The sequence below is a fragment of the Chenopodium album genome, chromosome 21, assembly GCF_948465745.1.
Source record: "Chenopodium album chromosome 21, dcCheAlbu1.1, whole genome shotgun sequence".
Classification (NCBI taxonomy): Eukaryota; Viridiplantae; Streptophyta; class Magnoliopsida; order Caryophyllales; family Amaranthaceae; genus Chenopodium; species Chenopodium album.
Genome location: NC_137854.1, coordinates 2,107,708 through 2,114,693, shown reverse-complemented (window position 1 = coordinate 2,114,693; position 6,986 = coordinate 2,107,708). Strand labels below are relative to the sequence as shown.

At 37.1% G+C, this 6,986-nt stretch overlaps 1 pseudogene across 1 annotated transcript; it reads right to left on the bottom strand.

Moving 5' to 3' along the window:
* Positions 1 to 317: 317 nt before the first annotated feature.
* Positions 318 to 6,162, bottom strand: LOC145602629 (putative inactive receptor kinase At5g67200 pseudogene; annotated as a pseudogene). The gene is made up of 2 exons (XR_014104578.1): positions 4,740 to 6,162; positions 318 to 1,388 (listed from the first exon to the last, which is right to left on the bottom strand). The product of XR_014104578.1 is annotated as a putative inactive receptor kinase At5g67200 pseudogene (transcript).
* Between the last annotated feature and the right edge of the window lie 824 nt (positions 6,163 to 6,986).

The following is a 6,986-nucleotide window of genomic DNA, read 5'->3' as shown; positions in this document are numbered from 1 at the left end:
ATTTTTATGATAAACTAAAATTTTGGAGACTATTTTGAATGCTTGGTGGAAGTAAAAAGTACACCCTCCGTCACTTAATTAATTAAAGGTTAAGTGATAAAAGAATCTAAAGATCTTGCTTTAATAGAGATGCAACATCAACAGATGAAGAACTCTCCTCAGCATTCCTGGTTCAAATCAGCATTAGACAACCATCATATTAGGCTCTAATCATTTGGTACTAGTATTGAGAATTTCGACTTAACTAAATTTGTTTTACAAGTTATTAACAAATGCTAACAATTTAACAAGAACTATATTAACCCTCCAGATAGATGTAAGTTTTATAGGCAAATGTGCTGAATATCATGAACAATAAGTACAAAATGCAGATACAGGATGCTTTCATCAGTCAATCTTACAGATTAATAGCTAATCATTAAAAATGCCTCACCTAAATCAAAATTTCATGATAATTGAATGATAATTCATTCAATTATTCAACAACATTTCTTTCATTTCCTTTTTGGTGGGTAAGGGAGTTTATTGTTATTGACAATTAAGGCAGTGTAACCTTTCATTTCATTTCTGTACTGGGATTACCGATCCTTTTCTCATCAAAATGTTTGATATCTCCCAACATCTGAACCACTACTGATAATCTTAGAGTTGTCGTTGCAAAAAACGCATACCCCAGCCCATTGGGTGTCAAAGTCTCTAGAGTTATATAGGCTTTGATCTGCAGTTCGACTTTCTTCAGTTCTATGAATAGTCCAGTCTGCAGTTTACCCACGAGCTCATCCAACTTCACCTAGTAATTAGATTGCTTTGTATAAAACACTATAAATATCCTGTTGTGGAATCAACAGTATCATCAGAGCCAACACTGGCCTTTATTTTCTGTATCATCTTCAACACTTGCCACATTGGGGGCCTTTGCTCCGGAGATGTCAAACTGCATAAACTTGCCACCTCAACAAGCATTGCAAGGTGGTTGTCTACAAAGCAGTCATCATCGCCCCTCATTGACTTCACCCAATCGAGCATATCATGGGGTGCAAGATATGGATGGTGAGAAGGGGGTTTTCCTGAAAGAAGCTCAAGCACGAGAACACCAAAAGCATAGACATCTGTCTTAGGAGTCGCCTTCCTAGCTGAATTCCGGGCCTCGGGACCCCTGTATCTTGCAGAATCAGGATCTTCATCATCAGAAGATGCTGATAGTGAAGCAAGGCAGTAATCTGTCAGGCAGGCCTCAAAGTCTGTGCCTAGAAGGACATTAGAGGCCTTGATATTGCCATGGATGAGCTTGGATGCTTGGTGGATGTAAGCAAGGCCTTCAGCTACGTCCTCAGCTATCTTCAAACAAGATGTCCAATGAAGAGGTTTTGCTCGCGTTGATCTTGACCCTGCAGAATTCCAGAAACTATAAGTAACAAAATAGACCAACAGAAAGATCTGATTTCTGTCTCACCAAGACCAAATCAGGCAAAATCCAACACAGTTGAGAGTGAGGCATGTGCTTAACAAGTTATCAGCAACATTATTACTAGGGACTACACTTCACAAGAGTAGAATGATAATTTAAAAATAACAGTAAACAGCTTCAGTAAAGGAGAAAAAATAAGAACAGTAAACAAAATCAGTAAATGAGTTGATCTAAGATGTTTCCATTATTTATCTTATCAATGCCCTCATATGCTTAAATTGCATTTTTCAAAATGTCACAAAAATAAATTTATCATGCTTCCTAGTTAAAACAAAATCTCACAAAATGTCACAAAATCTCCAGCATAGTGCCTTCATTTTTATAGATATTTTCACCAATCAAAAGTACCAGACACCAAGCTTTACAAGGCCACAAACATATATAGGATCAAAATAGAAGTGAAGAAGAGCAAAAGAGATGGTCCCCGAAAAAAACTTTAAGGGGATCACAAGGAGCAACCCATTGGAAACACTTCATGGCTAAGAGACGAAGCAAGAGATACAAATCCACAATCATAATAAGGTCAGAAACATAAGGTCAGAAACAACTGGAGAAGAGCAAAACAGATGATCCCCAAATATACTTCAAGTCGATTACAGCAATGAGCTTAGGATTGAATCAACGATTTAATCATTTGGATCAAGTACCTTTCTTCTGATCAAGCCAATGAGTTGAGTCTTCAGAGCCTTCTGATTTTTTGCTATTTATCCTACTTTAAGTACCAGCTTTGATAATGGCATAGTCATCTTTATCGGAAATAAAGGCAATACAATCAGTCTACCCTATCACTTCCTAAGTTCCTATTCCACGGAAAATAACCTAAATAATTTGGCAAGCACCTGAACTCCTAGGCTGCTATCCAATAAGTTGATTGCATGCACGAACATGAAGGTTAGCTTTGTTTAATCTGGTTGTGCTTGAAATAAACAGTTTCTATTTGAATTTGTGTCCCAATATATACTGCATGAGCAGCTTTACACCACGCAATTATTATCTTTTTTTCATATAAACTTTCAACTACTATAACTGATTAACTATGTTAGCATCTATTGGGACAGAAATACCAACTAACATTACAATCGTAATATACTGATATAGATTATAGTCTTATAGACCACATAGTATATCTATAGGAGCAGAACTACCAATGAGCACTATTGCTTAATGTTTTATACCAATCATGGCGGTAATCATTCAGTTCTTTTCCCTTATACTAACTTATCAGTCCTTTCTTTTCCATTAATCAATGTCTTTCAATTCCTTCATTGCTTAATATGTTGCTAGCTAGAGTCTAAAATAGGACCCAATATCCAGTGATGCAATTGACACTTTTTCGTTGCTACAGTGATGTTCAGTTGGCTGTTAGCTAGAGCACAACCAACCCGCCCTTATTTTATTTTCCCACATGATTTTGATATTGAAATTTCTCACATTTGGGTTATAATCTAATATTCGGCTTCACTCTGATAAACTAGCTATTCTAAGATCAACAGAAAGGACCATCTGCATGGCAGATTGACAAGACGTAAATATATCACAGGTTCTATTCATGTAAAATCATAACAAAGCTAAGGGGAGGAGAAATATTAATTAACTAACCCCAATTATGATTTAACTTTTTGGAGTAAGACCCTATTTCAAAAATAACTTAAATGTTTTGGGGAAGGGACCACGCAATTTGTGTGGCCTGTAGTCATACCTTATGGACTTCCTTGATAAGATCAATCATTAATGCTCTTTTACCTAAAAATACCTCATGTTGTTGTTGATAGAACTCCACAAAAAGCTAGCTTAAAGCCTAAGATTCACTTATGACTTAACCTTAAAAAATCAATATAACTGCAAAATATTTGGAGAGAGAAATTATGTATGTGTTGGACAAAGATTTTGCTGAAAGTGTACTCAATTCTAACATAATCAGAGATACCTAGTAAAACCTTGAGCAGCTTCAGTCAGTCTAGAATATTGGCTAATAAATGCAACTTTCCACCAATTTAGAACCATCCCTCCCAAAACTCACACATATAAAACATCTCCATTATCCAGCTAATTAGATAGATATAAGGGAGTTACCTAATCAATTGCTCACAACACCCAACCTTTACAGTTTCCTTACCTTTTCCCTATAATAACAATGCGCTTAACAGCCCACCTTTAATACGTGGTATAAAATTTGACTCAAGTAGCAAAATTACCACATATTTGCATTGTAAAATTTGTGTAATGCGTAATAGTCCAAACACAATCACATAACTAGGGTAACATAGCTTGAAGGCACAATACAGTCTGAACAAGACTGGTAGTCATTCAAATGGATCTTATTTCCTCCTAACAAACAGAGCATGTTTGACATACTCCATTGTCTCCATTTAAGTACATAGTGGTAATGCTGCGAGTAAATTTACTACAGTATACTTTTTTTTTTTTTGAAGTTGAGTATATATACGGAGCATAGCATGTTAAAAAGGGGATCAATTGAAGTTGAGTATATATACGGAGCATAGCATGTTAAAAAGGGGATCAATTGAAGTTGAGTATACATACGGAGCATAGCATATTAATTGAACTGCTCAAAACTATGTATATACACATAAAATAAGGAGTCCAGTTGACAAACAAGTCAGAAAAGAGAAGCGCGATCATCGGCACTAGGCATTGATAATTTGATATTCACGAGTTTCTAATCAGAACGCTTGTAAAACTATTGTCAGTCACTCTCCGATTTTACCACCTCCCACTATCTAACTTTCTCAACTTTCTAAGTCACGAGACATCCCAATCACCTGTGTTACCTTACAAAATTTTAAACTTGTAATATGCTTATGACAGATTATTTAATTCAACGAGTATAATAATTACGGAGTATATTAATTTACGAAAACTAACAAACTCTATCGTCAGACTCACCACAAGACCACACCAAAAGTACGAGTATTAATTTATTTACTCATGACAAAATTATACCCAAAAAACATTAAAATTACATCATATATTTGTTTTATAGCTTCGGACCACGTTGATTTTTTTTTTATACTCGTATATCAAAATTCAAATCAACAACCCGAGAATCCTAGACCTCTCGTCCCTCGTACAAACAAAATAATACGAAGTACTCCGTATTCTATATACTCGTATACGTCCATAACAACAACAACAATGATTCTAATTTCTAATAACAACAAATCAGACAAACATCCCAATTAAATCATACAAATGCTTAAATTAATTGTTAATAAGAACAAAATTAAAAGAAAGTAGTTGAAAATCATACCATGAATAAGATTAAAGACACTGCCATTAGGTTGATAATCATAGATAATCAACCTTTCTTCATTAGCTTGAAAATAAGCTCGAACAGGTACTAAATTCGGGTGTCGCATACTCCCAACTATTTCCATAATCTTCTCAAACAACTGACTATCAACACCGCTCATTTTAATCGCATCAAGCCTTTTAACGGTCACGATTAACTGATTATCTAGCTTTGCTTTGTAAGTGGTCCCCATTGTTCCTCTTCCTAACATCTCCGCCGAACCTCTCATCAGCTGTTCTAGGGTGTACAGTTGCGCTTCTCCTATGCAAAACACCAGATTCCCGCTCTTCTCTCTCCTCCCTCCACCACCACTACCTTCTTCATTCTTCATACATTTATCATCTTCTAATTCATTGCTTTGTGAATCAAATCTAACCCTAATTACCTCCGATTGTTCAGTCATCACTTCGCCGGAAGAAGAATTTCCGGCGTAATCCTTGGATGTTTTCTGAGTTGTTGCAATCGACGTCTTCTTCTTCGCAGCTAGAAACATGAAGAACAATGACGAGAATAAGAGTAAACCTCCTAATGAAAACCCTAGAATCATGATTGTTTTCTTCCGGTGTGATTTCATTGCTGGAGGAGAAAGCAGCGATTCAGAACCATTTGAATTTGGAGGAGAAGAAGAAGGTTGGTTCATAGCAGAAGAAGAATCGAAGAAAGGAGAGCGAGAATCGCAGGGTTTATTAACAATGTCGCCGCATAAATTAGGGTTTAACGAAAACGAAGAAGGAGTGAATTTGGAGAGAGTAGAAGTATCTGGAATCTTCCCGGAGAAGTTATTGGCGGAGACATTGAAGAAGAGCAAGTCGGATTGGTTGAACTTGGGGAGGCTGCCATTGAAGGAGTTGAACTGAAGCTTGAGAGTAGTGAGGCGGTCGAGGTGGAGGAAGAGAGGAGAGAGAGAGCCGGTGAAGTTGTTGAAGGAGAGGTCGAGAACACGGAGTTTGTAGAGAGAGAAAATGGAGGGAGGGAGGGAAGAAGAGAAGGAGTTGTGGTCGAGGAGGAGAGAGCGGAGGTTGGAGAGAGAGTGGAGGTCGGAAGGGAGAGGGCCGAAGAGGGAGTTGTTGCGAAGGACGAGGACGCGGAGTTGGTCGAGGGAGGAGAGGGTGTTGGTGGGGAAAGTGCCGCGAAGGGAGTAGTTAGGGAGGGAGAAGCGGACGACGCGAGCTTGTTGGCATTTGACGCCTTGCCAATGGCAGTAGTCGAAGTGTTCGTGGAGTGTGAAGAGGAGTTTGTTGTCGAGGTCGGCTTTTGATTTGAAGGATAACAGAGAAGCTGCGTCGTTTGGGGGGACTGGGACTGGGACTGGGACTGGTTGTGCTGTGGTTTGAGAGGAGATAGAGAGGAGGAGGAAGAGGGTGAGGGTTAGAGGGTGCATTGGAAGGTTAGGAGAGAGAAAGATGAGGTCCAGAATGTTGGGTTGCCAATGCCATGGAAGTGAAGGAGATGACAGTACTAGTGTACCAGAGAAGTGTGGGGTGTGGGGTGTGGGGACAGTCACTCAGAAGAATTTCTTGTCCTATAATAATGTGCATGTTTGATCATTAAAATATTGTTATTGCTATTTCCTCTTTCCTTATGTGTTTGCTTTCATTCCACTTCTTATGGTTCTTTTAAGACGTGTTTTAAAACAAAACTATTTTTATACTCCTCCGTCCCTAAATTACATTCCTCCTTTCTACTTTTGGTATTCCAAAATTACATTCCTCCTTTCTATCTTTGGTTAGTTTTTTTTAGTAAATCAACTCTCTTTTTTTGTTTTATATTTAATACTTTGTCACTCATCCTTACCTAATTTCACTCATAATCCTTGTGCCAAATTACAATGAATATGATTGGTTAAAATTTTTCAATTAGGAGCATGTGATTGGTCCTATTTTTTTTTTGCAAAGGATTGATGACATGTCATGAGTAATAACTATTCTATCTTTGTAATTCCCATTGCATTATCTAATTATTGTTATTTGTCTTATTCTTCTCTTCTTAATTCCCGTGTAAATTTCCAAAGAGGAATGTAATTTAGAGACGGAGGGAATAATGAGTAAACTCTAATATCATACGGAGTATTTATTGTACTAGTATAAAAGTACACAAACTAATTTAAATTCAATCAGATTGCATATGTTACATACTCATATTTCTTATAGATTAACCATTAATGATAGTTTGTGGTGAAACTTGTGTAAATTTGATTAGGCAAAT